The sequence below is a fragment of the Carassius auratus genome, unplaced genomic scaffold (assembly GCF_003368295.1).
Source record: "Carassius auratus strain Wakin unplaced genomic scaffold, ASM336829v1 scaf_tig00034625, whole genome shotgun sequence".
NCBI lineage: Eukaryota > Metazoa > Chordata > Actinopteri > Cypriniformes > Cyprinidae > Carassius > Carassius auratus.
Genome location: NW_020526167.1, coordinates 1 through 27,644, shown reverse-complemented (window position 1 = coordinate 27,644; position 27,644 = coordinate 1). Strand labels below are relative to the sequence as shown.

The 27,644-nt window shown below is 46.5% G+C and overlaps 49 non-coding genes across 49 annotated transcripts; 13 read left to right on the top strand and 36 right to left on the bottom strand.

Moving 5' to 3' along the window:
• Positions 1-1,550: 1,550 nt before the first annotated feature.
• Positions 1,551-1,638, bottom strand: trnay-gua (transfer RNA tyrosine (anticodon GUA)). The gene is given in 2 exon segments: positions 1,551-1,586; positions 1,602-1,638. It is a non-coding gene; the product is annotated as a tRNA-Tyr (tRNA).
• A 1,415-nt stretch (positions 1,639-3,053) lies between these two features.
• On the bottom strand, positions 3,054-3,127 carry trnar-acg (transfer RNA arginine (anticodon ACG)). Its single transcript has one exon. It is a non-coding gene; the product is annotated as a tRNA-Arg (tRNA).
• A 170-nt stretch (positions 3,128-3,297) lies between these two features.
• trnae-cuc (transfer RNA glutamic acid (anticodon CUC)) lies at positions 3,298-3,368 on the top strand. The gene has a single exon. It is a non-coding gene; the product is annotated as a tRNA-Glu (tRNA).
• A 1,665-nt stretch (positions 3,369-5,033) lies between these two features.
• trnar-acg (transfer RNA arginine (anticodon ACG)) lies at positions 5,034-5,105 on the bottom strand. Its single transcript has one exon. It is a non-coding gene; the product is annotated as a tRNA-Arg (tRNA).
• Positions 5,106-5,275: 170 nt separating this feature from the next.
• On the top strand, positions 5,276-5,347 carry trnae-cuc (transfer RNA glutamic acid (anticodon CUC)). Its single transcript has one exon. It is a non-coding gene; the product is annotated as a tRNA-Glu (tRNA).
• Positions 5,348-5,451: 104 nt separating this feature from the next.
• Positions 5,452-5,539, bottom strand: trnay-gua (transfer RNA tyrosine (anticodon GUA)). Its single transcript is given in 2 exon segments — positions 5,452-5,487; positions 5,503-5,539. It is a non-coding gene; the product is annotated as a tRNA-Tyr (tRNA).
• Positions 5,540-5,663: 124 nt separating this feature from the next.
• trnae-uuc (transfer RNA glutamic acid (anticodon UUC)) lies at positions 5,664-5,735 on the bottom strand. Its single transcript has one exon. It is a non-coding gene; the product is annotated as a tRNA-Glu (tRNA).
• A 1,217-nt stretch (positions 5,736-6,952) lies between these two features.
• Positions 6,953-7,025, bottom strand: trnar-acg (transfer RNA arginine (anticodon ACG)). Its single transcript has one exon. It is a non-coding gene; the product is annotated as a tRNA-Arg (tRNA).
• A 170-nt stretch (positions 7,026-7,195) lies between these two features.
• On the top strand, positions 7,196-7,267 carry trnae-cuc (transfer RNA glutamic acid (anticodon CUC)). The gene has a single exon. It is a non-coding gene; the product is annotated as a tRNA-Glu (tRNA).
• Positions 7,268-7,372: 105 nt separating this feature from the next.
• trnay-gua (transfer RNA tyrosine (anticodon GUA)) lies at positions 7,373-7,460 on the bottom strand. Its single transcript is given in 2 exon segments — positions 7,373-7,408; positions 7,424-7,460. It is a non-coding gene; the product is annotated as a tRNA-Tyr (tRNA).
• Positions 7,461-7,584: 124 nt separating this feature from the next.
• Positions 7,585-7,656, bottom strand: trnae-uuc (transfer RNA glutamic acid (anticodon UUC)). Its single transcript has one exon. It is a non-coding gene; the product is annotated as a tRNA-Glu (tRNA).
• A 1,221-nt stretch (positions 7,657-8,877) lies between these two features.
• On the bottom strand, positions 8,878-8,950 carry trnar-acg (transfer RNA arginine (anticodon ACG)). Its single transcript has one exon. It is a non-coding gene; the product is annotated as a tRNA-Arg (tRNA).
• Positions 8,951-9,114: 164 nt separating this feature from the next.
• trnae-cuc (transfer RNA glutamic acid (anticodon CUC)) lies at positions 9,115-9,186 on the top strand. The gene has a single exon. It is a non-coding gene; the product is annotated as a tRNA-Glu (tRNA).
• A 105-nt stretch (positions 9,187-9,291) lies between these two features.
• On the bottom strand, positions 9,292-9,379 carry trnay-gua (transfer RNA tyrosine (anticodon GUA)). Its single transcript is given in 2 exon segments — positions 9,292-9,327; positions 9,343-9,379. It is a non-coding gene; the product is annotated as a tRNA-Tyr (tRNA).
• Positions 9,380-9,503: 124 nt separating this feature from the next.
• trnae-uuc (transfer RNA glutamic acid (anticodon UUC)) lies at positions 9,504-9,575 on the bottom strand. Its single transcript has one exon. It is a non-coding gene; the product is annotated as a tRNA-Glu (tRNA).
• A 1,221-nt stretch (positions 9,576-10,796) lies between these two features.
• Positions 10,797-10,869, bottom strand: trnar-acg (transfer RNA arginine (anticodon ACG)). The gene has a single exon. It is a non-coding gene; the product is annotated as a tRNA-Arg (tRNA).
• Positions 10,870-11,039: 170 nt separating this feature from the next.
• Positions 11,040-11,111, top strand: trnae-cuc (transfer RNA glutamic acid (anticodon CUC)). The gene has a single exon. It is a non-coding gene; the product is annotated as a tRNA-Glu (tRNA).
• A 105-nt stretch (positions 11,112-11,216) lies between these two features.
• Positions 11,217-11,304, bottom strand: trnay-gua (transfer RNA tyrosine (anticodon GUA)). The gene is given in 2 exon segments: positions 11,217-11,252; positions 11,268-11,304. It is a non-coding gene; the product is annotated as a tRNA-Tyr (tRNA).
• A 124-nt stretch (positions 11,305-11,428) lies between these two features.
• trnae-uuc (transfer RNA glutamic acid (anticodon UUC)) lies at positions 11,429-11,500 on the bottom strand. The gene has a single exon. It is a non-coding gene; the product is annotated as a tRNA-Glu (tRNA).
• Positions 11,501-12,720: 1,220 nt separating this feature from the next.
• trnar-acg (transfer RNA arginine (anticodon ACG)) lies at positions 12,721-12,793 on the bottom strand. Its single transcript has one exon. It is a non-coding gene; the product is annotated as a tRNA-Arg (tRNA).
• A 170-nt stretch (positions 12,794-12,963) lies between these two features.
• trnae-cuc (transfer RNA glutamic acid (anticodon CUC)) lies at positions 12,964-13,035 on the top strand. The gene has a single exon. It is a non-coding gene; the product is annotated as a tRNA-Glu (tRNA).
• Positions 13,036-13,140: 105 nt separating this feature from the next.
• On the bottom strand, positions 13,141-13,228 carry trnay-gua (transfer RNA tyrosine (anticodon GUA)). The gene is given in 2 exon segments: positions 13,141-13,176; positions 13,192-13,228. It is a non-coding gene; the product is annotated as a tRNA-Tyr (tRNA).
• Positions 13,229-13,352: 124 nt separating this feature from the next.
• Positions 13,353-13,424, bottom strand: trnae-uuc (transfer RNA glutamic acid (anticodon UUC)). Its single transcript has one exon. It is a non-coding gene; the product is annotated as a tRNA-Glu (tRNA).
• A 1,220-nt stretch (positions 13,425-14,644) lies between these two features.
• Positions 14,645-14,717, bottom strand: trnar-acg (transfer RNA arginine (anticodon ACG)). The gene has a single exon. It is a non-coding gene; the product is annotated as a tRNA-Arg (tRNA).
• Positions 14,718-14,878: 161 nt separating this feature from the next.
• On the top strand, positions 14,879-14,950 carry trnae-cuc (transfer RNA glutamic acid (anticodon CUC)). Its single transcript has one exon. It is a non-coding gene; the product is annotated as a tRNA-Glu (tRNA).
• A 105-nt stretch (positions 14,951-15,055) lies between these two features.
• Positions 15,056-15,143, bottom strand: trnay-gua (transfer RNA tyrosine (anticodon GUA)). Its single transcript is given in 2 exon segments — positions 15,056-15,091; positions 15,107-15,143. It is a non-coding gene; the product is annotated as a tRNA-Tyr (tRNA).
• Positions 15,144-15,267: 124 nt separating this feature from the next.
• trnae-uuc (transfer RNA glutamic acid (anticodon UUC)) lies at positions 15,268-15,339 on the bottom strand. The gene has a single exon. It is a non-coding gene; the product is annotated as a tRNA-Glu (tRNA).
• Positions 15,340-16,558: 1,219 nt separating this feature from the next.
• On the bottom strand, positions 16,559-16,631 carry trnar-acg (transfer RNA arginine (anticodon ACG)). The gene has a single exon. It is a non-coding gene; the product is annotated as a tRNA-Arg (tRNA).
• Positions 16,632-16,801: 170 nt separating this feature from the next.
• trnae-cuc (transfer RNA glutamic acid (anticodon CUC)) lies at positions 16,802-16,873 on the top strand. The gene has a single exon. It is a non-coding gene; the product is annotated as a tRNA-Glu (tRNA).
• A 105-nt stretch (positions 16,874-16,978) lies between these two features.
• trnay-gua (transfer RNA tyrosine (anticodon GUA)) lies at positions 16,979-17,066 on the bottom strand. Its single transcript is given in 2 exon segments — positions 16,979-17,014; positions 17,030-17,066. It is a non-coding gene; the product is annotated as a tRNA-Tyr (tRNA).
• A 124-nt stretch (positions 17,067-17,190) lies between these two features.
• trnae-uuc (transfer RNA glutamic acid (anticodon UUC)) lies at positions 17,191-17,262 on the bottom strand. The gene has a single exon. It is a non-coding gene; the product is annotated as a tRNA-Glu (tRNA).
• A 1,219-nt stretch (positions 17,263-18,481) lies between these two features.
• trnar-acg (transfer RNA arginine (anticodon ACG)) lies at positions 18,482-18,554 on the bottom strand. Its single transcript has one exon. It is a non-coding gene; the product is annotated as a tRNA-Arg (tRNA).
• Positions 18,555-18,724: 170 nt separating this feature from the next.
• Positions 18,725-18,796, top strand: trnae-cuc (transfer RNA glutamic acid (anticodon CUC)). The gene has a single exon. It is a non-coding gene; the product is annotated as a tRNA-Glu (tRNA).
• A 105-nt stretch (positions 18,797-18,901) lies between these two features.
• Positions 18,902-18,989, bottom strand: trnay-gua (transfer RNA tyrosine (anticodon GUA)). The gene is given in 2 exon segments: positions 18,902-18,937; positions 18,953-18,989. It is a non-coding gene; the product is annotated as a tRNA-Tyr (tRNA).
• A 124-nt stretch (positions 18,990-19,113) lies between these two features.
• Positions 19,114-19,185, bottom strand: trnae-uuc (transfer RNA glutamic acid (anticodon UUC)). Its single transcript has one exon. It is a non-coding gene; the product is annotated as a tRNA-Glu (tRNA).
• A 1,219-nt stretch (positions 19,186-20,404) lies between these two features.
• trnar-acg (transfer RNA arginine (anticodon ACG)) lies at positions 20,405-20,477 on the bottom strand. The gene has a single exon. It is a non-coding gene; the product is annotated as a tRNA-Arg (tRNA).
• Positions 20,478-20,647: 170 nt separating this feature from the next.
• On the top strand, positions 20,648-20,719 carry trnae-cuc (transfer RNA glutamic acid (anticodon CUC)). The gene has a single exon. It is a non-coding gene; the product is annotated as a tRNA-Glu (tRNA).
• A 105-nt stretch (positions 20,720-20,824) lies between these two features.
• On the bottom strand, positions 20,825-20,912 carry trnay-gua (transfer RNA tyrosine (anticodon GUA)). The gene is given in 2 exon segments: positions 20,825-20,860; positions 20,876-20,912. It is a non-coding gene; the product is annotated as a tRNA-Tyr (tRNA).
• A 124-nt stretch (positions 20,913-21,036) lies between these two features.
• On the bottom strand, positions 21,037-21,108 carry trnae-uuc (transfer RNA glutamic acid (anticodon UUC)). Its single transcript has one exon. It is a non-coding gene; the product is annotated as a tRNA-Glu (tRNA).
• Positions 21,109-22,331: 1,223 nt separating this feature from the next.
• trnar-acg (transfer RNA arginine (anticodon ACG)) lies at positions 22,332-22,404 on the bottom strand. Its single transcript has one exon. It is a non-coding gene; the product is annotated as a tRNA-Arg (tRNA).
• A 170-nt stretch (positions 22,405-22,574) lies between these two features.
• On the top strand, positions 22,575-22,646 carry trnae-cuc (transfer RNA glutamic acid (anticodon CUC)). The gene has a single exon. It is a non-coding gene; the product is annotated as a tRNA-Glu (tRNA).
• A 105-nt stretch (positions 22,647-22,751) lies between these two features.
• trnay-gua (transfer RNA tyrosine (anticodon GUA)) lies at positions 22,752-22,839 on the bottom strand. The gene is given in 2 exon segments: positions 22,752-22,787; positions 22,803-22,839. It is a non-coding gene; the product is annotated as a tRNA-Tyr (tRNA).
• A 124-nt stretch (positions 22,840-22,963) lies between these two features.
• trnae-uuc (transfer RNA glutamic acid (anticodon UUC)) lies at positions 22,964-23,035 on the bottom strand. The gene has a single exon. It is a non-coding gene; the product is annotated as a tRNA-Glu (tRNA).
• A 1,220-nt stretch (positions 23,036-24,255) lies between these two features.
• trnar-acg (transfer RNA arginine (anticodon ACG)) lies at positions 24,256-24,328 on the bottom strand. Its single transcript has one exon. It is a non-coding gene; the product is annotated as a tRNA-Arg (tRNA).
• Positions 24,329-24,490: 162 nt separating this feature from the next.
• On the top strand, positions 24,491-24,562 carry trnae-cuc (transfer RNA glutamic acid (anticodon CUC)). Its single transcript has one exon. It is a non-coding gene; the product is annotated as a tRNA-Glu (tRNA).
• A 105-nt stretch (positions 24,563-24,667) lies between these two features.
• Positions 24,668-24,755, bottom strand: trnay-gua (transfer RNA tyrosine (anticodon GUA)). The gene is given in 2 exon segments: positions 24,668-24,703; positions 24,719-24,755. It is a non-coding gene; the product is annotated as a tRNA-Tyr (tRNA).
• A 124-nt stretch (positions 24,756-24,879) lies between these two features.
• trnae-uuc (transfer RNA glutamic acid (anticodon UUC)) lies at positions 24,880-24,951 on the bottom strand. Its single transcript has one exon. It is a non-coding gene; the product is annotated as a tRNA-Glu (tRNA).
• Positions 24,952-26,175: 1,224 nt separating this feature from the next.
• Positions 26,176-26,248, bottom strand: trnar-acg (transfer RNA arginine (anticodon ACG)). Its single transcript has one exon. It is a non-coding gene; the product is annotated as a tRNA-Arg (tRNA).
• A 154-nt stretch (positions 26,249-26,402) lies between these two features.
• Positions 26,403-26,475, top strand: trnae-cuc (transfer RNA glutamic acid (anticodon CUC)). The gene has a single exon. It is a non-coding gene; the product is annotated as a tRNA-Glu (tRNA).
• Positions 26,476-27,644: the final 1,169 nt, after the last annotated feature.

Here is a 27,644-nt window from a genome sequence, read left to right as displayed (position 1 = left end):
GACCTTGTAGTGGCCTGTTGCTTTAGTTCTGTGACTGTAACAATCTGATAATAATTTGGCAAAACAAGAATTATCCAAAAGGACGGTTTTCTGAATTATAGTGTTGTATGCATTCAGGGAATCTGTTTTTTCACTCAACGGGGGTTCAGTGTATTTGGCAGATTCCTGTGATTGCAGAATTGATTCTCAAAACTGGTAATTAAGCTCTTGTCCAGTGAAAATACTCGTGTTCATCCATTTGAAAACACACACGGGACCTTTATCTAGAGGAAAAACTGGAGTCAACCCTGGCTGCGTACGAGAAAACCAGGAATCCTAACTGCTAGACCATATGGGACTGGCCAGCTTTAACTGGCCACAAGCTTGTGGGCCACTTCCATAAATGTGGCCAGTGTGGGCGCAGGGTTTTGTAGTGGCCTGTTGCTTTTGGTGTGTGACTGTAACAATGTGATAATAATTTGGCAATACAAGAATCATCCGAAGGGACGGTTTACTGAAATATATAGTGTTGCATGCATTCAAGGACATGTTTGTTGACTCACACATGGTTCAGTTTTTTGGCCAGAATCCTGTGATTGCTGAATTTATACCTCGAACTGGTAATTAAGGGTCTTGTCAGGTGAAAATACTTGTGTCATGCATCTGAACACACCATGGCAACCGTTATCCTAGAGGAAAACTGCCTATCGTCGGTCTGTCAAGGTACAAACTGACATGTTGTGAGGCTTAATAATGAAAGTGAGACCAATTTTTAATCCGCTAAAATGCTGATTATTCGCTCGTTCAGTTTAATGCAGATCTACAAATTATTCTCAATGTCCAGGTGGCAATTAGTGATAGAGGCTTCAAAATGGCAAGCCTGTGACATCAAAACCACATGGCATTGCACCCTTCAAAGTAGTAAAGCGGTTACAGAGTAGCGATGAAATTGTTCATTCTAGAATCAACTGGCCCACCAGCCTGCATTTTGTGAACGAATGGCAATACCAAAGCATGTCGTGTCTCTCCCTAGACATCGGAATGGGTGTGCAGAAGTGCCTTTTTTGGAAAAAATAGGAAGAATGCTAGAGAGTTGCCTTTTCTTTGGACTTTGGAGAAAAAAAACACAACAACAAATAAGCCGGAGAAAAACAAGCACAGAGCGAGCCACGCCAGGAGTCGAACCTAGAATCTCTGATCCGTAGTCAGCGCGTTATCCATTGCGCCACTGGCCCACAAAGTAAAGACCCCGATTGTTACAGACTTGTTGGTTTTCGATGTGACGGTGGCAAGCATTTGATGTCTGCTCATTTCACCTTGTTTTCAGGAGAACAAACTCACCAGCCCTCCAGCCCCTCCAGCCCACCAGCCAGCAGCCACGAGCCTCCAGCCCCTCCCTGGTGGTCTAGTGGTTAGGATTCGGCGCTCTCACGCCGCGTGCCCGGGTTCGATTCCCGCGTCAGGGAAAGCTCTTTTGCCTTCCAATTGTGGACTGCGAATTCAAGCTCTGCTGACAGCTGTGAGAAAGCAGCTCCAAGCCAAAACATTGGTGGGAACATGAAAAAAACACCTCCTTCGAGCCGGAGTTGAACCAGCGACCTAAGGATGGCCAACACTCCAACCTACAGTCCTCCGCTCTACCAGCTGAGCTATCGAAGGGGCTAGGGCTAGTCAGAACCTCGACATATCAGGGTTCTGTAGCTCTACTGCTGGCCAAAAAGTCACTTCTGGTGCAGGAAGATTTGCTGGATTTTTGAGGAGGGAAGCAAAAGGAGCATGCATTCCATACGGGAGTTGAACCCGGGCCGCCTGGGTGAAAACCAGGAATCCTAACCGCTAGACCATATGGGATTTGGACACTTTAAACTGGCCATGGGCTTCTGGCGCACTTTCCATACATGTGGTCAGCGTGGGCGAGGACCTTGTAGTGGCCTGTTGCTTTAGTTCTGTGACTGTAACAATTGATAATAATTTGGCAAAACAAGAATTATCCAAAAGGACGGTTTTCTGAATTATATGAGTGTTGTATGCATTCAGGGAATCTGTTTTTCACTCACACCCGGGGCGTTCAGTGTATTTGGGAGATTCCTGTGATTGCAGAATTGATTCCTCAAACTGGTAATTAAGCTCTTGTCCAAGTGAAAATACTCGTGTCATCCATTTGAAAACACACACGGCAACCTTTATCTAGAGGAAAACTGGAGTAACCCTGGCTGCGTACGAGAAACCAGGAATCCTAACTGCTAGACCATATGGGAACTGGCCAGCTTTAACTGGCCACAAGCTTGTGGGCCACTTTCCATAAATGTGGCCAGTTGTGGGCGCAGGGTTTTGTAGTGGGCCTGTTGCTTTTGGTGTGTGACTGTAACAATGTGATAATAATTTGGCAATACAAGAATCATCCGAAGGGACGGTTTACTGAAATATATAGTGTTGCATGCATTCAAGGGACATGTTTGTTGACTCACACAAGGTTTCAGTTTTTTGGCCAGAATCCTGGTGATTGCTGAATTTATACCTCGAACTGGTAATTAAGGTCTTGTCCAGGTGAAAATACTTGTGTCATGCATCTGAAAACACACATGGCAAACCGTTATCTAGAGGAAAACTGCCTATCGTCGGTCTTCAAGGTACAAAACTGACATGTTGTGAGGTTAATAATGAAAGTGAGACCAATTTTAATCCGCAAAATTGCTGATTATTCGCTCGTTCAGTTTAATGCAGATTACAAATTATTCTCAATGTCCAGGTGGCAATTAGTGATAAGGCTTCAAAATGGCAAGCCTGTGGACATCAAAACCACATGGCATTGCACCCTTCAAAGTAGTAAAGCGGTTACAGAGTAGCGATGAAATTGTTCATTCTAGAATCAACTGGCCCACCAGCCTGCATTTTGTGAGACGAATGGCAATACCAAAGCATGTCCGTGTCTCCCCTAGACATCGAATGGGTGTGCAGAATGTGCCTTTTTTTTGGAAAAAATAGAAGAATGCCTAGAGAGTTGCCTTTTCTTTTGGACTTTGGAGAAAAAAAACACAACAACAAAATAAGCCGGAGAAAAAACAAGCACAGAGCGAGCCAGCCAGGGGTCGAACCTAGAATCCTTCTGATCCGTAGTCAGACGCGTTATCCATTGCGCCACTGGCCCACCAAAAGTAAAGACCCCCCGATTGTTACAGACTTGTTGGTTTCGATGTGACGGTGGCAAGCATTGATGTCTGCTCATTCTCACCTTGTTATCAGGAAGAAAACCAGACCTACCAGCCCTCCAGCCCACCAGCCCACAGCCCTCCAGCCCAGCACCCGAGCCCTCCACCCTCCCTGGTGGTCTAGTGGTTAGGATTCGCGCTCTCACCGCCGCGGCCCGGGTTCGATTCCCGGTCAGGGAAAGCTCTTTTGCCTTCCAATTGTGGACTGCGAATTCAAGCTCTGCTGACAGCTGTGAGAAAGCCAGCTCCAAGCCAAAACATTGGTGGGAACATGAAAAAACACCTCCTTCCGCAGCCGGAGTTGAACCAGCGACCTAAGGATAGGCCAACACTCCAAACATACATGTCCTCCGCTCACCAGCTGAGCTAATCGAAGGGGCTAAGGGCTAGTCAGAACCTCGACATATCATGGGTTCTGTAGCTCTACTGCTTGGCCAAAAAGTCACTCTGGTCAGGAGATTTGGCAGACCCGAAAAGGGTTTACTTCCTGCTGGCCAAGTCCTTTGGTGAGGAGATTGCTGGATTTGAGGAGGGCAAAAAGGAGCATGCATTCCCATACCGGGAGTTGAACCGGGCCGCCTGGGTGAAAACAGGAATCCTAACCGCTAGACCATATGGGATTGGACACTTTTAACTGGCCATGGGCTTCTGGCGCACTTCCCATACATGTGGTCAGCGTGGGCGAAGGACTGGTAGTGGCCTGTTGCTTTAGTTCTGTGACTGTAACAATGTGATAATAATTTGGCAAAACAAGAATTATGCAAAAGGACGGTTTCTGAATTATATAGTGTTGTATGCATTCAGGGAATCTGTTTTTTCACTCAACCCGGGGGTTCAGTGTATTTGGGCAGATTCCTGTGATTGCAGAATTGATTCCTCAAACTGGTAATTAAGCTCTTGTCCAAGTGAAAATACTCGTGTCATCCATTTTGAAAACACACACGGCAACCTTTATCTAGAGGAAAAACTGGAGTCAACCCCTGGCTGCGTACGAGAAAACCAGGAATCCTAACTGCTAGACCATATGGGAACTGGCCAGCTTTAACTGGCCACAAGCTTGTGGGCCACTTTCCATAAATGTGGCCAGTGTGGGCGCAGGGTTTTGTAGTGGCCTGTTGCTTTTGGTGTGTGACTGTAACAATGTGATAATAATTTGGCAATACAAGAATCATCCGAAGGGACGGTTTACTGAAATATATAGTGTTGCATGCATTCAAGGGACATGTTTGTTGACTCACACATGGTTCAGTTTTTTGGCCAGAATCCTGTGATTGCTGAATTTATACCTCGAACTGGTAATTAAGGTCTTGTCCAGGTGAAAATACCTTGTGTCATGCATCTGAAAACACACATGGCAACCGTTATCTAGAGGAAAAACTGCCTATCGTCGGTCTGTCAAGGTACAAAACTGACATGTTGTGAGGTTAATAATGAAAGTGAGACCACTTTTTAATCCGCAAAATTGCTGATTATTCGCTCGTTCAGTTTAATGCAGATTACAAATTATTCTCAATGTCCCAGGTGGCAATTAGTGATAAGGCTTCAAAATGGCAAGCCTGTGACATCAAAACCACATGGCATTGCACCCTTCAAAGTAGTAAAGCGGTTACAGAGTAGCGATGAAATTGTTCATTCTAGAATCAACTGGCCCACCAGCCTGCATTTTGTGAGACGAATGGCAATACCAACGCATGTCCGTGTCTCCCCTAGACATCGGAATGGGTGTGCAGAATGTGCCTTTTTTTGGAAAAAAATAGAAGAATGCCTAGAGAGTTGCCTTTTCTTTTGGACTTTGGAGAAAAAAACACAACAACAAAATAAGCCGGAGAAAAAACAAGCACAGAGCGAGCCAGCCAGGAGTCGAACCTAGAATCTTCTGATCCGTAGTCAGACGCGTATCCATTGCGCCACTGGCCCACCAAAAGTAAAGACCCCCGATTGTTACGATTGTTGGTTTTCGATGTGACGGTGGCAAGCATTGATGTCTGCTCATTCTCACCTTGTTATCAGGAGAACAGACTACCAGCCCTCCAGCCCTCCAGCCCACCCAGCCCAGCAGGCCCACGAGCCCTCCAGCCCACCATCCCTCCCTGGTGGTCTAGTGGTTAGGATTCGGCGCTCTCACCGCCGCGGCCCGGGTTCGATTCCCGGTCAGGGAAAGCTCTTTTGCCTTCCAATTGTGGACTGCGAATTCAAGCTCTGCTGACAGCTGTGAGAAAGCCAGCTCCAAGCCAAAACATTGGTGGGAACATGAAAAAACACCTCCTTCGAGCCGGAGTTGAACCAGCGACCTAAGGATGGCCAACACTCCAACCTACAGTCCTCCGCTCTACCAGCTGAGCTATCGAAGGGGCTAAGGGCTAGTCAGAACCTCGACATATCAGGGTTCTGTAGCTCTACTGCTGGCCAAAAAGTCACTTCTGGTGCAGGAAGATTTGCTGGATTTTTGAGGAGGGAAGCAAAAAGGAGCATGCATTCCCATACCGGGAGTTGAACCCGGGCCGCCTGGGTGAAAACCAGGAATCCTAACCGCTAGACCATATGGGATTGGACACTTTAAACTGGCCATGGGCTTCTGGCGCACTTTCCATACATGTGGTCAGCGTGGGCGCAGGACCTTGTAGTGGCCTGTTGCTTTAGTTCTGTGACTGTAACAATGTGATAATAATTTGGCAAAACAAGAATTATCCAAAAGGACGGTTTTCTGAATTATATAGTGTTGTATGCATTCAGGGAATCTGTTTTTTCACTCAACCCGGGGGTTCAGTGTATTTGGGCAGATTCCTGTGATTGCAGAATTGATTCCTCAAACTGGTAATTAAGCTCTTGTCCAAGTGAAAATACTCGTGTCATCCATTTGAAAACACACACGGCAACCTTTATCTAGAGGAAAAACTGGAGTCAACCCCTGGCTGCGTACGAGAAAACCAGGAATCCTAACTGCTAGACCATATGGGAACTGGCCAGCTTTAACTGGCCACAAGCTTGTGGGCCACTTTCCATAAATGTGGCCAGTGTGGGCGCAGGGTTTTGTAGTGGCCTGTTGCTTTTGGTGTGTGACTGTAACAATGTGATAATAATTTGGCAATACAAGAATCATCCGAAGGGACGGTTTACTGAAATATATAGTGTTGCATGCATTCAAGGGACATGTTTGTTGACTCACACATGGTTCAGTTTTTTGGCCAGAATCCTGTGATTGCTGAATTTATACCTCGAACTGGTAATTAAGGTCTTGTCCAGGTGAAAATACTTGTGTCATGCATCTGAAAACACACATGGCAACCGTTATCTAGAGGAAAAACTGCCTATCGTCGGTCTGTCAAGGTACAAAACTGACATGTTGTGAGGTTAATAATGAAAGTGAGACCAATTTTTAATCAATGCTGATTATTCGCTCGTTCAGTTTAATGCAGATTACAAATTATTCTCAATGTCCAGGTGGCAATTAGTGATAAGGCTTCAAAATGGCAAGCCTGTGACATCAAAACCACATGGCATTGCACCCTTCAAAGTAGTAAAGCGGTTACAGAGTAGCGATGAAATTGTTCATTCTAGAATCAACTGGCCCACCAGCCTGCATTTTGTGAGACGAATGGCAATACCAAAGCATGTCCGTGTCTCCCCTAGACATCGGAATGGGTGTGCAGAATGTGCCTTTTTTTGGAAAAAATAGAAGAATGCCTAGAGAGTTGCCTTTTGTTTTGGACTTTGGAGAAAAAAAACACAACAACAAAATAAGCCGGAGAAAAACAAGCACAGAGCGAGCCAGCCAGGAGTCGAACCTAGAATCTTCTGATCCGTAGTCAGACGCGTTATCCATTGCGCCACTGGCCCACCAAAAGTAAAGACCCCCGATTGTTACAGACTTGTTGGTTTTCGATGTGACGGTGGCAAGCATTGATGTCTGCTCATTCTCACCTTGTTATCAGGAGAACAGACTACCAGCCCTCCAGCCCTCCAGCCCACCAGCCCAGCAGCCCACGAGCCCTCCAGCCCACCATCCCTCCCTGGTGGTCTAGTGGTTAGGATTCGGCGCTCTCACCGCCGCGGCCCGGGTTCGATTCCCGGTCAGGGAAAGCTCTTTTGCCTTCCAATTGTGGACTGCGAATTCAAGCTCTGCTGACAGCTGTGAGAAAGCCAGCTCCAAGCCAAAACATTGGTGGGAACATGAAAAAAACACCTCCTTCGAGCCGGAGTTGAACCAGCGACCTAAGGATGGCCAACACTCCAACCTACAGTCCTCCGCTCTACCAGCTGAGCTATCGAAGGGGCTAAGGGCTAGTCAGAACCTCGACATATCAGGGTTCTGTAGCTCTACTGCTGGCCAAAAAGTCACTTCTGGTGCAGGAAGATTTGCTGGATTTTTGAGGAGGGAAGCAAAAAGGAGCATGCATTCCCATACCGGGAGTTGAACCCGGGCCGCCTGGGTGAAAACCAGGAATCCTAACCGCTAGACCATATGGGATTTGGACACTTTAAACTGGCCATGGGCTTCTGGCGCACTTTCCATACATGTGGTCAGCGTGGGCGCAGGACCTTGTAGTGGCCTGTTGCTTTAGTTCTGTGACTGTAACAATGTGATAATAATTTGGCAAAACAAGAATTATGCAAAAGGACGGTTTTCTGAATTATATAGTGTTGTATGCATTCAGGGAATCTGTTTTTTCACTCAACCCGGGGGTTCAGTGTATTTGGGCAGATTCCTGTGATTGCAGAATTGATTCCTCAAACTGGTAATTAAGCTCTTGTCCAAGTGAAAATACTCGTGTCATCCATTTGAAAACACACACGGCAACCTTTATCTAGAGGAAAAACTGGAGTCAACCCCTGGCTGCGTACAAGAAAACCAGGAATCCTAACTGCTAGACCATATGGGAACTGGCCAGCTTTAACTGGCCACAAGCTTGTGGGCCACTTTCCATAAATGTGGCCAGTGTGGGCGCAGGGTTTTGTAGTGGCCTGTTGCTTTTGGTGTGTGACTGTAACAATGTGATAATAATTTGGCAATACAAGAATCATCCGAAGGGACGGTTTACTGAAATATATAGTGTTGCATGCATTCAAGGGACATGTTTGTTGACTCACACATGGTTCAGTTTTTTGGCCAGAATCCTGTGATTGCTGAATTTATACCTCGAACTGGTAATTAAGGTCTTGTCCAGGTGAAAATACTTGTGTCATGCATCTGAAAACACACATGGCAACCGTTATCTAGAGGAAAAACTGCCTATCGTCGGTCTGTCAAGGTACAAAACTGACATGTTGTGAGGTTAATAATGAAAGTGAGACCAATTTTTAATCCAAATTGCTGATTATTCGCTCGTTCAGTTTAATGCAGATTACAAATTATTCTCAATGTCCAGGTGGCAATTAGTGATAAGGCTTCAAAATGGCAAGCCTGTGACATCAAAACCACATGGCATTGCACCCTTCAAAGTAGTAAAGCGGTTACAGAGTAGCGATGAAATTGTTCATTCTAGAATCAACTGGCCCACCAGCCTGCATTTTGTGAGACGAATGGCAATACCAAAGCATGTCCGTGTCTCCCCTAGACATCGGAATGGGTGTGCAGAATGTGCCTTTTTTTGGAAAAAATAGAAGAATGCCTAGAGAGTTGCCTTTTCTTTTGGACTTTGGAGAAAAAAAACACAACAACAAAATAAGCCGGAGAAAAACAAGCACAGAGCGAGCCAGCCAGGAGTCGAACCTAGAATCTTCTGATCCGTAGTCAGACGCGTTATCCATTGCGCCACTGGCCCACCAAAAGTAAAGACCCCCGATTGTTACAGACTTGTTGGTTTTCGATGTGACGGTGGCAAGCATTGATGTCTGCTCATTCTCACCTTGTTATCAGGAGAACAGACTACCAGCCCTCCAGCCCTCCAGCCCACCAGCCCAGCAGCCCACGAGCCCTCCAGCCCCTCCCCTGGTGGTCTAGTGGTTAGGATTCGGCGCTCTCACCGCCGCGGCCCGGGTTCGATTCCCGGTCAGGGAAAGCTCTTTTGCCTTCCAATTGTGGACTGCGAATTCAAGCTCTGCTGACAGCTGTGAGAAAGCCAGCTCCAAGCCAAAACATTGGTGGGAACATGAAAAAAACACCTCCTTCGAGCCGGAGTTGAACCAGCGACCTAAGGATGGCCAACACTCCAACCTACAGTCCTCCGCTCTACCAGCTGAGCTATCGAAGGGGCTAAGGGCTAGTCAGAACCTCGACATATCAGGGTTCTGTAGCTCTACTGCTGGCCAAAAAGTCACTTCTGGTGCAGGAAGATTTGCTGGATTTTTGAGGAGGGAAGCAAAAAGGAGCATGCATTCCCATACCGGGAGTTGAACCCGGGCCGCCTGGGTGAAAACCAGGAATCCTAACCGCTAGACCATATGGGATTTGGACACTTTAAACTGGCCATGGGCTTCTGGCGCACTTTCCATACATGTGGTCAGCGTGGGCGCAGGACCTTGTAGTGGCCTGTTGCTTTAGTTCTGTGACTGTAACAATGTGATAATAATTTGGCAAAACAAGAATTATCCAAAAGGACGGTTTTCTGAATTATATAGTGTTGTATGCATTCAGGGAATCTGTTTTTTCACTCAACCCGGGGGTTCAGTGTATTTGGGCAGATTCCTGTGATTGCAGAATTGATTCCTCAAACTGGTAATTAAGCTCTTGTCCAAGTGAAAATACTCGTGTCATCCATTTGAAAACACACACGGCAACCTTTATCTAGAGGAAAAACTGGAGTCAACCCCTGGCTGCGTACGAGAAAACCAGGAATCCTAACTGCTAGACCATATGGGAACTGGCCAGCTTTAACTGGCCACAAGCTTGTGGGCCACTTTCCATAAATGTGGCCAGTGTGGGCGCAGGGTTTTGTAGTGGCCTGTTGCTTTTGGTGTGTGACTGTAACAATGTGATAATAATTTGGCAATACAAGAATCATCCGAAGGGACGGTTTACTGAAATATATAGTGTTGCATGCATTCAAGGGACATGTTTGTTGACTCACACATGGTTCAGTTTTTTGGCCAGAATCCTGTGATTGCTGAATTTATACCTCGAACTGGTAATTAAGGTCTTGTCCAGGTGAAAATACTTGTGTCATGCATCTGAAAACACACATGGCAACCGTTATCTAGAGGAAAAACTGCCTATCGTCGGTCTGTCAAGGTACAAAACTGACATGTTGTGAGGTTAATAATGAAAGTGAGACCAATTTTTAATCCAAATTGCTGATTATTCGCTCGTTCAGTTTAATGCAGATTACAAATTATTCTCAATGTCCAGGTGGCAATTAGTGATAAGGCTTCAAAATGGCAAGCCTGTGACATCAAAACCACATGGCATTGCACCCTTCAAAGTAGTAAAGCGGTTACAGAGTAGCGATGAAATTGTTCATTCTAGAATCAACTGGCCCACCAGCCTGCATTTTGTGAGACGAATGGCAATACCAAAGCATGTCCGTGTCTCCCCTAGACATCGGAATGGGTGTGCAGAATGTGCCTTTTTTTGGAAAAAATAGAAGAATGCCTAGAGAGTTGCCTTTTCTTTTGGACTTTGGAGAAAAAAAACACAACAACAAAATAAGCCGGAGAAAAACAAGCACAGAGCGAGCCAGCCAGGAGTCGAACCTAGAATCTTCTGATCCGTAGTCAGACGCGTTATCCATTGCGCCACTGGCCCACCAAAAGTAAAGACCCCCGATTGTTACAGACTTGTTGGTTTTCGATGTGACGGTGGCAAGCATTGATGTCTGCTCATTCTCACCTTGTTATCAGGAGAACAGACTACCAGCCCTCCAGCCCTCCAGCCCACCAGCCCAGCAGCCCACGAGCCCTCCAGCCCACCATCCCTCCCTGGTGGTCTAGTGGTTAGGATTCGGCGCTCTCACCGCCGCGGCCCGGGTTCGATTCCCGGTCAGGGAAAGCTCTTTTGCCTTCCAATTGTGGACTGCGAATTCAAGCTCTGCTGACAGCTGTGAGAAAGCCAGCTCCAAGCCAAAACATTGGTGGGAACATGAAAAAAACACCTCCTTCGAGCCGGAGTTGAACCAGCGACCTAAGGATGGCCAACACTCCAACCTACAGTCCTCCGCTCTACCAGCTGAGCTATCGAAGGGGCTAAGGGCTAGTCAGAACCTCGACATATCAGGGTTCTGTAGCTCTACTGCTGGCCAAAAAGTCACTTCTGGTGCAGGAAGATTTGCTGGATTTTTGAGGAGGGAAGCAAAAAGGAGCATGCATTCCCATACCGGGAGTTGAACCCGGGCCGCCTGGGTGAAAACCAGGAATCCTAACCGCTAGACCATATGGGATTTGGACACTTTAAACTGGCCATGGGCTTCTGGCGCACTTTCCATACATGTGGTCAGCGTGGGCGCAGGACCTTGTAGTGGCCTGTTGCTTTAGTTCTGTGACTGTAACAATGTGATAATAATTTGGCAAAACAAGAATTATCCAAAAGGACGGTTTTCTGAATTATATAGTGTTGTATGCATTCAGGGAATCTGTTTTTTCACTCAACCCGGGGGTTCAGTGTATTTGGGCAGATTCCTGTGATTGCAGAATTGATTCCTCAAACTGGTAATTAAGCTCTTGTCCAAGTGAAAATACTCGTGTCATCCATTTGAAAACACACACGGCAACCTTTATCTAGAGGAAAAACTGGAGTCAACCCCTGGCTGCGTACGAGAAAACCAGGAATCCTAACTGCTAGACCATATGGGAACTGGCCAGCTTTAACTGGCCACAAGCTTGTGGGCCACTTTCCATAAATGTGGCCAGTGTGGGCGCAGGGTTTTGTAGTGGCCTGTTGCTTTTGGTGTGTGACTGTAACAATGTGATAATAATTTGGCAATACAAGAATCATCCGAAGGGACGGTTTACTGAAATATATAGTGTTGCATGCATTCAAGGGACATGTTTGTTGACTCACACATGGTTCAGTTTTTTGGCCAGAATCCTGTGATTGCTGAATTTATACCTCGAACTGGTAATTAAGGTCTTGTCCAGGTGAAAATACTTGTGTCATGCATCTGAAAACACACATGGCAACCGTTATCTAGAGGAAAAACTGCCTATCGTCGGTCTGTCAAGGTACAAAACTGACATGTTGTGAGGTTAATAATGAAAGTGAGACCAATTTTTATCCAATATGCTGATTATTCGCTCGTTCAGTTTAATGCAGATTACAAATTATTCTCAATGTCCAGGTGGCAATTAGTGATAAGGCTTCAAAATGGCAAGCCTGTGACATCAAAACCACATGGCATTGCACCCTTCAAAGTAGTAAAGCGGTTACAGAGTAGCGATGAAATTGTTCATTCTAGAATCAACTGGCCCACCAGCCTGCATTTTGTGAGACGAATGGCAATACCAAAGCATGTCCGTGTCTCCCCTAGACATCGGAATGGGTGTGCAGAATGTGCCTTTTTTTGGAAAAAATAGAAGAATGCCTAGAGAGTTGCCTTTTCTTTTGGACTTTGGAGAAAAAAAACACAACAACAAAATAAGCCGGAGAAAAACAAGCACAGAGCGAGCCAGCCAGGAGTCGAACCTAGAATCTTCTGATCCGTAGTCAGACGCGTTATCCATTGCGCCACTGGCCCACCAAAAGTAAAGACCCCCGATTGTTACAGACTTGTTGGTTTTCGATGTGACGGTGGCAAGCATTGATGTCTGCTCATTCTCACCTTGTTATCAGGAGAACAGACTACCAGCCCTCCAGCCCTCCAGCCCACCAGCCCAGCAGCCCACGAGCCCTCCAGCCCACCATCCCTCCCTGGTGGTCTAGTGGTTAGGATTCGGCGCTCTCACCGCCGCGGCCCGGGTTCGATTCCCGGTCAGGGAAAGCTCTTTTGCCTTCCAATTGTGGACTGCGAATTCAAGCTCTGCTGACAGCTGTGAGAAAGCCAGCTCCAAGCCAAAACATTGGTGGGAACATGAAAAAAACACCTCCTTCGAGCCGGAGTTGAACCAGCGACCTAAGGATGGCCAACACTCCAACCTACAGTCCTCCGCTCTACCAGCTGAGCTATCGAAGGGGCTAAGGGCTAGTCAGAACCTCGACATATCAGGGTTCTGTAGCTCTACTGCTGGCCAAAAAGTCACTTCTGGTGCAGGAAGATTTGCTGGATTTTTGAGGAGGGAAGCAAAAAGGAGCATGCATTCCCATACCGGGAGTTGAACCCGGGCCGCCTGGGTGAAAACCAGGAATCCTAACCGCTAGACCATATGGGATTTGGACACTTTAAACTGGCCATGGGCTTCTGGCGCACTTTCCATACATGTGGTCAGCGTGGGCGAAGGACCTTGTAGTGGCCTGTTGCTTTAGTTCTGTGACTGTAACAATGTGATAATAATTTGGCAAAACAAGAATTATGCAAAAGGACGGTTTTCTGAATTATATAGTGTTGTATGCATTCAGGGAATCTGTTTTTTCACTCAACCCGGGGGTTCAGTGTATTTGGGCAGATTCCTGTGATTGCAGAATTGATTCCTCAAACTGGTAATTAAGCTCTTGTCCAAGTGAAAATACTCGTGTCATCCATTTGAAAACACACACGGCAACCTTTATCTAGAGGAAAAACTGGAGTCAACCCCTGGCTGCGTACGAGAAAACCAGGAATCCTAACTGCTAGACCATATGGGAACTGGCCAGCTTTAACTGGCCACAAGCTTGTGGGCCACTTTCCATAAATGTGGCCAGTGTGGGCGCAGGGTTTTGTAGTGGCCTGTTGCTTTTGGTGTGTGACTGTAACAATGTGATAATAATTTGGCAATACAAGAATCATCCGAAGGGACGGTTTACTGAAATATATAGTGTTGCATGCATTCAAGGGACATGTTTGTTGACTCACACATGGTTCAGTTTTTTGGCCAGAATCCTGTGATTGCTGAATTTATACCTCGAACTGGTAATTAAGGTCTTGTCCAGGTGAAAATACTTGTGTCATGCATCTGAAAACACACATGGCAACCGTTATCTAGAGGAAAAACTGCCTATCGTCGGTCTGTCAAGGTACAAAACTGACATGTTGTGAGGTTAATAATGAAAGTGAGACCAATTTTTAATCCAATTGCTGATTATTCGCTCGTTCAGTTTAATGCAGATTACAAATTATTCTCAATGTCCAGGTGGCAATTAGTGATAAGGCTTCAAAATGGCAAGCCTGTGACATCAAAACCACATGGCATTGCACCCTTCAAAGTAGTAAAGCGGTTACAGAGTAGCGATGAAATTGTTCATTCTAGAATCAACTGGCCCACCAGCCTGCATTTTGTGAGACGAATGGCAATACCAAAGCATGTCCGTGTCTCCCCTAGACATCGGAATGGGTGTGCAGAATGTGCCTTTTTTTGGAAAAAATAGAAGAATGCCTAGAGAGTTGCCTTTTCTTTTGGACTTTGGAGAAAAAAAACACAACAACAAAATAAGCCGGAGAAAAACAAGCACAGAGCGAGCCAGCCAGGAGTCGAACCTAGAATCTTCTGATCCGTAGTCAGACGCGTTATCCATTGCGCCACTGGCCCACCAAAAGTAAAGACCCCCGATTGTTACAGACTTGTTGGTTTTCGATGTGACGGTGGCAAGCATTGATGTCTGCTCATTCTCACCTTGTTATCAGGAGAACAGACTACCAGCCCTCCAGCCCTCCAGCCCACCAGCCCAGCAGCCCCCAGCCCACCATCCCTCCCTGGTGGTCTAGTGGTTAGGATTCGGCGCTCTCACCGCCGCGGCCCGGGTTCGATTCCCGGTCAGGGAAAGCTCTTTTGCCTTCCAATTGTGGACTGCGAATTCAAGCTCTGCTGACAGCTGTGAGAAAGCCAGCTCCAAGCCAAAACATTGGTGGGAACATGAAAAAAACACCTCCTTCGAGCCGGAGTTGAACCAGCGACCTAAGGATGGCCAACACTCCAACCTACAGTCCTCCGCTCTACCAGCTGAGCTATCGAAGGGGCTAAGGGCTAGTCAGAACCTCGACATATCAGGGTTCTGTAGCTCTACTGCTGGCCAAAAAGTCACTTCTGGTGCAGGAAGATTTGCTGGATTTTTGAGGAGGGAAGCAAAAAGGAGCATGCATTCCCATACCGGGAGTTGAACCCGGGCCGCCTGGGTGAAAACCAGGAATCCTAACCGCTAGACCATATGGGATTTGGACACTTTAAACTGGCCATGGGCTTCTGGCGCACTTTCCATACATGTGGTCAGCGTGGGCGCAGGACCTTGTAGTGGCCTGTTGCTTTAGTTCTGTGACTGTAACAATGTGATAATAATTTGGCAAAACAAGAATTATCCAAAAGGACGGTTTTCTGAATTATATAGTGTTGTATGCATTCAGGGAATCTGTTTTTTCACTCAACCCGGGGGTTCAGTGTATTTGGGCAGATTCCTGTGATTGCAGAATTGATTCCTCAAACTGGTAATTAAGCTCTTGTCCAAGTGAAAATACTCGTGTCATCCATTTGAAAACACACACGGCAACCTTTATCTAGAGGAAAAACTGGAGTCAACCCCTGGCTGCGTACGAGAAAACCAGGAATCCTAACTGCTAGACCATATGGGAACTGGCCAGCTTTAACTGGCCACAAGCTTGTGGGCCACTTTCCATAAATGTGGCCAGTGTGGGCGCAGGGTTTTGTAGTGGCCTGTTGCTTTTGGTGTGTGACTGTAACAATGTGATAATAATTTGGCAATACAAGAATCATCCGAAGGGACGGTTTACTGAAATATATAGTGTTGCATGCATTCAAGGGACATGTTTGTTGACTCACACATGGTTCAGTTTTTTGGCCAGAATCCTGTGATTGCTGAATTTATACCTCGAACTGGTAATTAAGGTCTTGTCCAGGTGAAAATACTTGTGTCATGCATCTGAAAACACACATGGCAACCGTTATCTAGAGGAAAAACTGCCTATCGTCGGTCTGTCAAGGTACAAAACTGACATGTTGTGAGGTTAATAATGAAAGTGAGACCAATTTTTAATCCAATGCTGATTATTCGCTCGTTCAGTTTAATGCAGATTACAAATTATTCTCAATGTCCAGGTGGCAATTAGTGATAAGGCTTCAAAATGGCAAGCCTGTGACATCAAAACCACATGGCATTGCACCCTTCAAAGTAGTAAAGCGGTTACAGAGTAGCGATGAAATTGTTCATTCTAGAATCAACTGGCCCACCAGCCTGCATTTTGTGAGACGAATGGCAATACCAAAGCATGTCCGTGTCTCCCCTAGACATCGGAATGGGTGTGCAGAATGTGCCTTTTTTTGGAAAAAATAGAAGAATGCCTAGAGAGTTGCCTTTTCTTTTGGACTTTGGAGAAAAAAAACACAACAACAAAATAAGCCGGAGAAAAACAAGCACAGAGCGAGCCAGCCAGGAGTCGAACCTAGAATCTTCTGATCCGTAGTCAGACGCGTTATCCATTGCGCCACTGGCCCACCAAAAGTAAAGACCCCCGATTGTTACAGACTTGTTGGTTTTCGATGTGACGGTGGCAAGCATTGATGTCTGCTCATTCTCACCTTGTTATCAGGAGAACAGACTACCAGCCCTCCAGCCCTCCAGCCCACCAGCCCAGCAGCCCACGAGCCCTCCAGCCCACCATCCCTCCCTGGTGGTCTAGTGGTTAGGATTCGGCGCTCTCACCGCCGCGGCCCGGGTTCGATTCCCGGTCAGGGAAAGCTCTTTTGCCTTCCAATTGTGGACTGCGAATTCAAGCTCTGCTGACAGCTGTGAGAAAGCCAGCTCCAAGCCAAAACATTGGTGGGAACATGAAAAAAACACCTCCTTCGAGCCGGAGTTGAACCAGCGACCTAAGGATGGCCAACACTCCAACCTACAGTCCTCCGCTCTACCAGCTGAGCTATCGAAGGGGCTAAGGGCTAGTCAGAACCTCGACATATCAGGGTTCTGTAGCTCTACTGCTGGCCAAAAAGTCACTTCTGGTGCAGGAAGATTTGCTGGATTTTTGAGGAGGGAAGCAAAAAGGAGCATGCATTCCCATACCGGGAGTTGAACCCGGGCCGCCTGGGTGAAAACCAGGAATCCTAACCGCTAGACCATATGGGATTTGGACACTTTAAACTGGCCATGGGCTTCTGGCGCACTTTCCATACATGTGGTCAGCGTGGGCGCAGGACCTTGTAGTGGCCTGTTGCTTTAGTTCTGTGACTGTAACAATGTGATAATAATTTGGCAAAACAAGAATTATCCAAAAGGACGGTTTTCTGAATTATATAGTGTTGTATGCATTCAGGGAATCTGTTTTTTCACTCAACCCGGGGGTTCAGTGTATTTGGGCAGATTCCTGTGATTGCAGAATTGATTCCTCAAACTGGTAATTAAGCTCTTGTCCAAGTGAAAATACTCGTGTCATCCATTTGAAAACACACACGGCAACCTTTATCTAGAGGAAAAACTGGAGTCAACCCCTGGCTGCGTACGAGAAAACCAGGAATCCTAACTGCTAGACCATATGGGAACTGGCCAGCTTTAACTGGCCACAAGCTTGTGGGCCACTTTCCATAAATGTGGCCAGTGTGGGCGCAGGGTTTTGTAGTGGCCTGTTGCTTTTGGTGTGTGACTGTAACAATGTGATAATAATTTGGCAATACAAGAATCATCCGAAGGGACGGTTTACTGAAATATATAGTGTTGCATGCATTCAAGGGACATGTTTGTTGACTCACACATGGTTCAGTTTTTTGGCCAGAATCCTGTGATTGCTGAATTTATACCTCGAACTGGTAATTAAGGTCTTGTCCAGGTGAAAATACTTGTGTCATGCATCTGAAAACACACATGGCAACCGTTATCTAGAGGAAAAACTGCCTATCGTCGGTCTGTCAAGGTACAAAACTGACATGTTGTGAGGTTAATAATGAAAGTGAGACCAATTTTTAATCCAATGCTGATTATTCGCTCGTTCAGTTTAATGCAGATTACAAATTATTCTCAATGTCCAGGTGGCAATTAGTGATAAGGCTTCAAAATGGCAAGCCTGTGACATCAAAACCACATGGCATTGCACCCTTCAAAGTAGTAAAGCGGTTACAGAGTAGCGATGAAATTGTTCATTCTAGAATCAACTGGCCCACCAGCCTGCATTTTGTGAGACGAATGGCAATACCAAAGCATGTCCGTGTCTCCCCTAGACATCGGAATGGGTGTGCAGAATGTGCCTTTTTTTGGAAAAAATAGAAGAATGCCTAGAGAGTTGCCTTTTCTTTTGGACTTTGGAGAAAAAAAACACAACAACAAAATAAGCCGGAGAAAAACAAGCACAGAGCGAGCCAGCCAGGAGTCGAACCTAGAATCTTCTGATCCGTAGTCAGACGCGTTATCCATTGCGCCACTGGCCCACCAAAAGTAAAGACCCCCGATTGTTACAGACTTGTTGGTTTTCGATGTGACGGTGGCAAGCATTGATGTCTGCTCATTCTCACCTTGTTATCAGGAGAACAGACTACCAGCCCTCCAGCCCTCCAGCCCACCAGCCCAGCAGCCCACGAGCCCTCCAGCCCACCATCCCTCCCTGGTGGTCTAGTGGTTAGGATTCGGCGCTCTCACCGCCGCGGCCCGGGTTCGATTCCCGGTCAGGGAAAGCTCTTTTGCCTTCCAATTGTGGACTGCGAATTCAAGCTCTGCTGACAGCTGTGAGAAAGCCAGCTCCAAGCCAAAACATTGGTGGGAACATGAAAAAAACACCTCCTTCGAGCCGGAGTTGAACCAGCGACCTAAGGATGGCCAACACTCCAACCTACAGTCCTCCGCTCTACCAGCTGAGCTATCGAAGGGGCTAAGGGCTAGTCAGAACCTCGACATATCAGGGTTCTGTAGCTCTACTGCTGGCCAAAAAGTCACTTCTGGTGCAGGAAGATTTGCTGGATTTTTGAGGAGGGAAGCAAAAAGGAGCATGCATTCCCATACCGGGAGTTGAACCCGGGCCGCCTGGGTGAAAACCAGGAATCCTAACCGCTAGACCATATGGGATTTGGACACTTTAAACTGGCCATGGGCTTCTGGCGCACTTTCCATACATGTGGTCAGCGTGGGCGCAGGACCTTGTAGTGGCCTGTTGCTTTAGTTCTGTGACTGTAACAATGTGATAATAATTTGGCAAAACAAGAATTATGCAAAAGGACGGTTTTCTGAATTATATAGTGTTGTATGCATTCAGGGAATCTGTTTTTTCACTCAACCCGGGGGTTCAGTGTATTTGGGCAGATTCCTGTGATTGCAGAATTGATTCCTCAAACTGGTAATTAAGCTCTTGTCCAAGTGAAAATACTCGTGTCATCCATTTGAAAACACACACGGCAACCTTTATCTAGAGGAAAAACTGGAGTCAACCCCTGGCTGCGTACGAGAAAACCAGGAATCCTAACTGCTAGACCATATGGGAACTGGCCAGCTTTAACTGGCCACAAGCTTGTGGGCCACTTTCCATAAATGTGGCCAGTGTGGGCGCAGGGTTTTGTAGTGGCCTGTTGCTTTTGGTGTGTGACTGTAACAATGTGATAATAATTTGGCAATACAAGAATCATCCGAAGGGACGGTTTACTGAAATATATAGTGTTGCATGCATTCAAGGGACATGTTTGTTGACTCACACATGGTTCAGTTTTTTGGCCAGAATCCTGTGATTGCTGAATTTATACCTCGAACTGGTAATTAAGGTCTTGTCCAGGTGAAAATACTTGTGTCATGCATCTGAAAACACACATGGCAACCGTTATCTAGAGGAAAAACTGCCTATCGTCGGTCTGTCAAGGTACAAAACTGACATGTTGTGAGGTTAATAATGAAAGTGAGACCAATTTTTAATCCAATGCTGATTATTCGCTCGTTCAGTTTAATGCAGATTACAAATTATTCTCAATGTCCAGGTGGCAATTAGTGATAAGGCTTCAAAATGGCAAGCCTGTGACATCAAAACCACATGGCATTGCACCCTTCAAAGTAGTAAAGCGGTTACAGAGTAGCGATGAAATTGTTCATTCTAGAATCAACTGGCCCACCAGCCTGCATTTTGTGAGACGAATGGCAATACCAAAGCATGTCCGTGTCTCCCCTAGACATCGGAATGGGTGTGCAGAATGTGCCTTTTTTTGGAAAAAATAGAAGAATGCCTAGAGAGTTGCCTTTTCTTTTGGACTTTGGAGAAAAAAAACACAACAACAAAATAAGCCGGAGAAAAACAAGCACAGAGCGAGCCAGCCAGGAGTCGAACCTAGAATCTTCTGATCCGTAGTCAGACGCGTTATCCATTGCGCCACTGGCCCACCAAAAGTAAAGACCCCCGATTGTTACAGACTTGTTGGTTTTCGATGTGACGGTGGCAAGCATTGATGTCTGCTCATTCTCACCTTGTTATCAGGAGAACAGACTACCAGCCCTCCAGCCCTCCAGCCCACCAGCCCAGCAGCCCACGAGCCCTCCAGCCCACCATCCCTCCCTGGTGGTCTAGTGGTTAGGATTCGGCGCTCTCACCGCCGCGGCCCGGGTTCGATTCCCGGTCAGGGAAAGCTCTTTTGCCTTCCAATTGTGGACTGCGAATTCAAGCTCTGCTGACAGCTGTGAGAAAGCCAGCTCCAAGCCAAAACATTGGTGGGAACATGAAAAAAACACCTCCTTCGAGCCGGAGTTGAACCAGCGACCTAAGGATGGCCAACACTCCAACCTACAGTCCTCCGCTCTACCAGCTGAGCTATCGAAGGGGCTAAGGGCTAGTCAGAACCTCGACATATCAGGGTTCTGTAGCTCTACTGCTGGCCAAAAAGTCACTTCTGGTGCAGGAAGATTTGCTGGATTTTTGAGGAGGGAAGCAAAAAGGAGCATGCATTCCCATACCGGGAGTTGAACCCGGGCCGCCTGGGTGAAAACCAGGAATCCTAACCGCTAGACCATATGGGATTTGGACACTTTAAACTGGCCATGGGCTTCTGGCGCACTTTCCATACATGTGGTCAGCGTGGGCGCAGGACCTTGTAGTGGCCTGTTGCTTTAGTTCTGTGACTGTAACAATGTGATAATAATTTGGCAAAACAAGAATTATCCAAAAGGACGGTTTTCTGAATTATATAGTGTTGTATGCATTCAGGGAATCTGTTTTTTCACTCAACCCGGGGGTTCAGTGTATTTGGGCAGATTCCTGTGATTGCAGAATTGATTCCTCAAACTGGTAATTAAGCTCTTGTCCAAGTGAAAATACTCGTGTCATCCATTTGAAAACACACACGGCAACCTTTATCTAGAGGAAAAACTGGAGTCAACCCCTGGCTGCGTACGAGAAAACCAGGAATCCTAACTGCTAGACCATATGGGAACTGGCCAGCTTTAACTGGCCACAAGCTTGTGGGCCACTTTCCATAAATGTGGCCAGTGTGGGCGCAGGGTTTTGTAGTGGCCTGTTGCTTTTGGTGTGTGACTGTAACAATGTGATAATAATTTGGCAATACAAGAATCATCCGAAGGGACGGTTTACTGAAATATATAGTGTTGCATGCATTCAAGGGACATGTTTGTTGACTCACACATGGTTCAGTTTTTTGGCCAGAATCCTGTGATTGCTGAATTTATACCTCGAACTGGTAATTAAGGTCTTGTCCAGGTGAAAATACTTGTGTCATGCATCTGAAAACACACATGGCAACCGTTATCTAGAGGAAAAACTGCCTATCGTCGGTCTGTCAAGGTACAAAACTGACATGTTGTGAGGTTAATAATGAAAGTGAGACCAATTTTTAATCCGCAAATTGCTGATTATTCGCTCGTTCAGTTTAATGCAGATTACAAATTATTCTCAATGTCCAGGTGGCAATTAGTGATAAGGCTTCAAAATGGCAAGCCTGTGACATCAAAACCACATGGCATTGCACCCTTCAAAGTAGTAAAGCGGTTACAGAGTAGCGATGAAATTGTTCATTCTAGAATCAACTGGCCCACCAGCCTGCATTTTGTGAGACGAATGGCAATACCAAAGCATGTCCGTGTCTCCCCTAGACATCGGAATGGGTGTGCAGAATGTGCCTTTTTTTGGAAAAAATAGAAGAATGCCTAGAGAGTTGCCTTTTCTTTTGGACTTTGGAGAAAAAAAACACAACAACAAAATAAGCCGGAGAAAAACAAGCACAGAGCGAGCCAGCCAGGAGTCGAACCTAGAATCTTCTGATCCGTAGTCAGACGCGTTATCCATTGCGCCACTGGCCCACCAAAAGTAAAGACCCCCGATTGTTACAGACTTGTTGGTTTTCGATGTGACGGTGGCAAGCATTGATGTCTGCTCATTCTCACCTTGTTATCAGGAGAACAGACTACCAGCCCTCCAGCCCTCCAGCCCACCAGCCCAGCAGCCCACGAGCCCTCCAGCCCACCATCCCTCCCTGGTGGTCTAGTGGTTAGGATTCGGCGCTCTCACCGCCGCGGCCCGGGTTCGATTCCCGGTCAGGGAAAGCTCTTTTGCCTTCCAATTGTGGACTGCGAATTCAAGCTCTGCTGACAGCTGTGAGAAAGCCAGCTCCAAGCCAAAACATTGGTGGGAACATGAAAAAAACACCTCCTTCGAGCCGGAGTTGAACCAGCGACCTAAGGATGGCCAACACTCCAACCTACAGTCCTCCGCTCTACCAGCTGAGCTATCGAAGGGGCTAAGGGCTAGTCAGAACCTCGACATATCAGGGTTCTGTAGCTCTACTGCTGGCCAAAAAGTCACTTCTGGTGCAGGAAGATTTGCTGGATTTTTGAGGAGGGAAGCAAAAAGGAGCATGCATTCCCATACCGGGAGTTGAACCCGGGCCGCCTGGGTGAAAACCAGGAATCCTAACCGCTAGACCATATGGGATTTGGACACTTTAAACTGGCCATGGGCTTCTGGCGCACTTTCCATACATGTGGTCAGCGTGGGCGAAGGACCTTGTAGTGGCCTGTTGCTTTAGTTCTGTGACTGTAACAATGTGATAATAATTTGGCAAAACAAGAATTATGCCAAAAGGACGGTTTTCTGAATTATATAGTGTTGTATGCATTCAGGGAATCTGTTTTTTCACTCAACCCGGGGGTTCAGTGTATTTGGGCAGATTCCTGTGATTGCAGAATTGATTCCTCAAACTGGTAATTAAGCTCTTGTCCAAGTGAAAATACTCGTGTCATCCATTTGAAAACACACACGGCAACCTTTATCTAGAGGAAAAACTGGAGTCAACCCCTGGCTGCGTACGAGAAAACCAGGAATCCTAACTGCTAGACCATATGGGAACTGGCCAGCTTTAACTGGCCACAAGCTTGTGGGCCACTTTCCATAAATGTGGCCAGTGTGGGCGCAGGGTTTTGTAGTGGCCTGTTGCTTTTGGTGTGTGACTGTAACAATGTGATAATAATTTGGCAATACAAGAATCATCCGAAGGGACGGTTTACTGAAATATATAGTGTTGCATGCATTCAAGGGACATGTTTGTTGACTCACACATGGTTCAGTTTTTTGGCCAGAATCCTGTGATTGCTGAATTTATACCTCGAACTGGTAATTAAGGTCTTGTCCAGGTGAAAATACTTGTGTCATGCATCTGAAAACACACATGGCAACCGTTATCTAGAGGAAAAACTGCCTATCGTCGGTCTGTCAAGGTACAAAACTGACATGTTGTGAGGTTAATAATGAAAGTGAGACCAATTTTTAATCCAATGCTGATTATTCGCTCGTTCAGTTTAATGCAGATTACAAATTATTCTCAATGTCCAGGTGGCAATTAGTGATAAGGCTTCAAAATGGCAAGCCTGTGACATCAAAACCACATGGCATTGCACCCTTCAAAGTAGTAAAGCGGTTACAGAGTAGCGATGAAATTGTTCATTCTAGAATCAACTGGCCCACCAGCCTGCATTTTGTGAGACGAATGGCAATACCAAAGCATGTCCGTGTCTCCCCTAGACATCGGAATGGGTGTGCAGAATGTGCCTTTTTTTGGAAAAAATAGAAGAATGCCTAGAGAGTTGCCTTTTCTTTTGGACTTTGGAGAAAAAAAACACAACAACAAAATAAGCCGGAGAAAAACAAGCACAGAGCGAGCCAGCCAGGAGTCGAACCTAGAATCTTCTGATCCGTAGTCAGACGCGTTATCCATTGCGCCACTGGCCCACCAAAAGTAAAGACCCCCGATTGTTACAGACTTGTTGGTTTTCGATGTGACGGTGGCAAGCATTGATGTCTGCTCATTCTCACCTTGTTATCAGGAGAACAGACTACCAGCCCTCCAGCCCTCCAGCCCACCAGCCCAGCAGCCCACGAGCCCTCCAGCCCTCCCTGGTGGTCTAGTGGTTAGGATTCGCCGCTCTCACCGCCGCGGCCCGGGTTCGATTCCCGGTCAGGGAAAGCTCTTTTGCCTTCCAATTGTGGACTGCGAATTCAAGCTCTGCTGACAGCTGTGAGAAAGCCAGCTCCAAGCCAAAACATTGGTGGGAACATGAAAAAAACACCTCCTTCGAGCCGGAGTTGAACCAGCGACCTAAGGATGGCCAACACTCCAACCTACAGTCCTCCGCTCTACCAGCTGAGCTATCGAAGGGGCTAAGGGCTAGTCAGAACCTCGACATATCAGGGTTCTGTAGCTCTACTGCTGGCCAAAAAGTCACTTCTGGTGCAGGAAGATTTGCTGGATTTTTGAGGAGGGAAGCAAAAAGGAGCATGCATTCCCATACCGGGAGTTGAACCCGGGCCGCCTGGGTGAAAACCAGGAATCCTAACCGCTAGACCATATGGGATTTGGACACTTTAAACTGGCCATGGGCTTCTGGCGCACTTTCCATACATGTGGTCAGCGTGGGCGCAGGACCTTGTAGTGGCCTGTTGCTTTAGTTCTGTGACTGTAACAATGTGATAATAATTTGGCAAAACAAGAATTATCCAAAAGGACGGTTTTCTGAATTATATAGTGTTGTATGCATTCAGGGAATCTGTTTTTTCACTCAACCCGGGGGTTCAGTGTATTTGGGCAGATTCCTGTGATTGCAGAATTGATTCCTCAAACTGGTAATTAAGCTCTTGTCCAAGTGAAAATACTCGTGTCATCCATTTGAAAACACACACGGCAACCTTTATCTAGAGGAAAAACTGGAGTCAACCCCTGGCTGCGTACGAGAAAACCAGGAATCCTAACTGCTAGACCATATGGGAACTGGCCAGCTTTAACTGGCCACAAGCTTGTGGGCCACTTTCCATAAATGTGGCCAGTGTGGGCGCAGGGTTTTGTAGTGGCCTGTTGCTTTTGGTGTGTGACTGTAACAATGTGATAATAATTTGGCAATACAAGAATCATCCGAAGGGACGGTTTACTGAAATATATAGTGTTGCATGCATTCAAGGGACATGTTTGTTGACTCACACATGGTTCAGTTTTTTGGCCAGAATCCTGTGATTGCTGAATTTATACCTCGAACTGGTAATTAAGGTCTTGTCCAGGTGAAAATACTTGTGTCATGCATCTGAAAACACACATGGCAACCGTTATCTAGAGGAAAAACTGCCTATCGTCGGTCTGTCAAGGTACAAAACTGACATGTTGTGAGGTTAATAATGAAAGTGAGACCAACTTTTAATCCGCAAAATTGCTGATTATTCGCTCGTTCAGTTTAATGCAGATTACAAATTATTCTCAATGTCCAGGTGGCAATTAGTGATAAGGCTTCAAAATGGCAAGCCTGTGACATCAAAACCACATGGCATTGCACCCTTCAAAGTAGTAAAGCGGTTACAGAGTAGCGATGAAATTGTTCATTCTAGAATCAACTGGCCCACCAGCCTGCATTTTGTGAGACGAATGGCAATACCAAAGCATGTCCGTGTCTCCCCTAGACATCGGAATGGGTGTGCAGAATGTGCCTTTTTTTGGAAAAAATAGAAGAATGCCTAGAGAGTTGCCTTTTCTTTTGGACTTTGGAGAAAAAAAACACAACAACAAAATAAGCCGGAGAAAAACAAGCACAGAGCGAGCCAGCCAGGAGTCGAACCTAGAATCTTCTGATCCGTAGTCAGACGCGTTATCCATTGCGCCACTGGCCCACCAAAAGTAAAGACCCCCGATTGTTACAGACTTGTTGGTTTTCGATGTGACGGTGGCAAGCATTGATGTCTGCTCATTCTCACCTTGTTATCAGGAGAACAGACTACCAAGCCCTCCAGCCCTCCAGCCCAGCCAGCCCACAGCCTCCAGCCCTCCCTGGTGGTCTAGTGGTTAGGATTCGGCGCTCTCACCGCCGCGGCCCGGGGTTCGATTCCCGGTCAGGGAAAGCTCTTTTTGCCTTCCAATTGTGGACTGCGAATTCAAGCTCTGCTGACAGCTGTGAGAAAGCCAGCTCCAAGCCAAAACATTGGTGGGAACAATGAAAAAAACACCTCCTTCGAGCCGAGTTGAACCAGCGACCTAAGGATGGCCAACACTCCAACCTACAGTCCTCCGCATCTACCAGCTGAGCTATCGATGGGGGCTAAGGGCTAGTCAGAACCTCGACATATCAGGGTTCTGTAGCTCTACTGCTGGCCAAAAGTCAACTTCTGGTGCAGGAAGATTTGCTGGATTTTTGAGGAGGGAAGCAAAAAGGAGCATGCATTCCCATACCGGGAGTTGAACCCCCGGGCCCGCCTGGGTGAAAACCAGGAATCCTAACCGCTAGACCACTTGGGATTTGGACACTTTAAACTGGGCCATGGGCTTCTGGCGCACTTTCCATACATGTGGTCAGCGTGGGCGAAGGACCTTGTAGTGGCCTGTTGCTTTGTTCTGTTGACTGTAACAATGTGATAATATTTGGCAAATCAAGAATTATCCAAAAGGACGTTTTCTGAATTATATAGTGTTGTATGCATTCAGGGAATCTGTTTTTTCACTCAACCGGGGGTTCAGTGTATTTGGGCAGATTCCTGTGATTGCAGAATTGATTCCTCAAACTGGTAATTAAGCTCTTGTCCAAGTGAAATATCGTGTCATCCATTTAAAAACACACACGGGCAACCGTTATCTAGCAAGGATAAACTAGGAGGTCAAACCGCCTGGCTGCGTACAGAGGAAACCAGGAACTCCTAACTGACCATAGACAGTATAGCAGGAACTGGCCAGCTTGTAACTGGCCCACAATGCTTGTCGGCCAGCTTTCCATAAATGTGGCCAGTGTGGGCGCAGGGTTTTGTAGTGGCCTGTTGCTTTTTGGTGTGTGACTGTAACAATGTGATAATAATTTGGCAATACAAGAATCATCCGAAGGGACGGTTTACTGAAATATATAGTGTTGCATGCATTCAAGGGACATGTTTGTTGACTCACACATGGTTCAGTTTTTTGGCCAGAATCCTGTGATTGCTGAATTTATACCTCGAACTGGTAATTAAGGTCTTGTCCAGGTGAAAATACTTGTGTCATGCATCTGAAAACACACATGGCAACCGTTATCTAGAGGAAAAA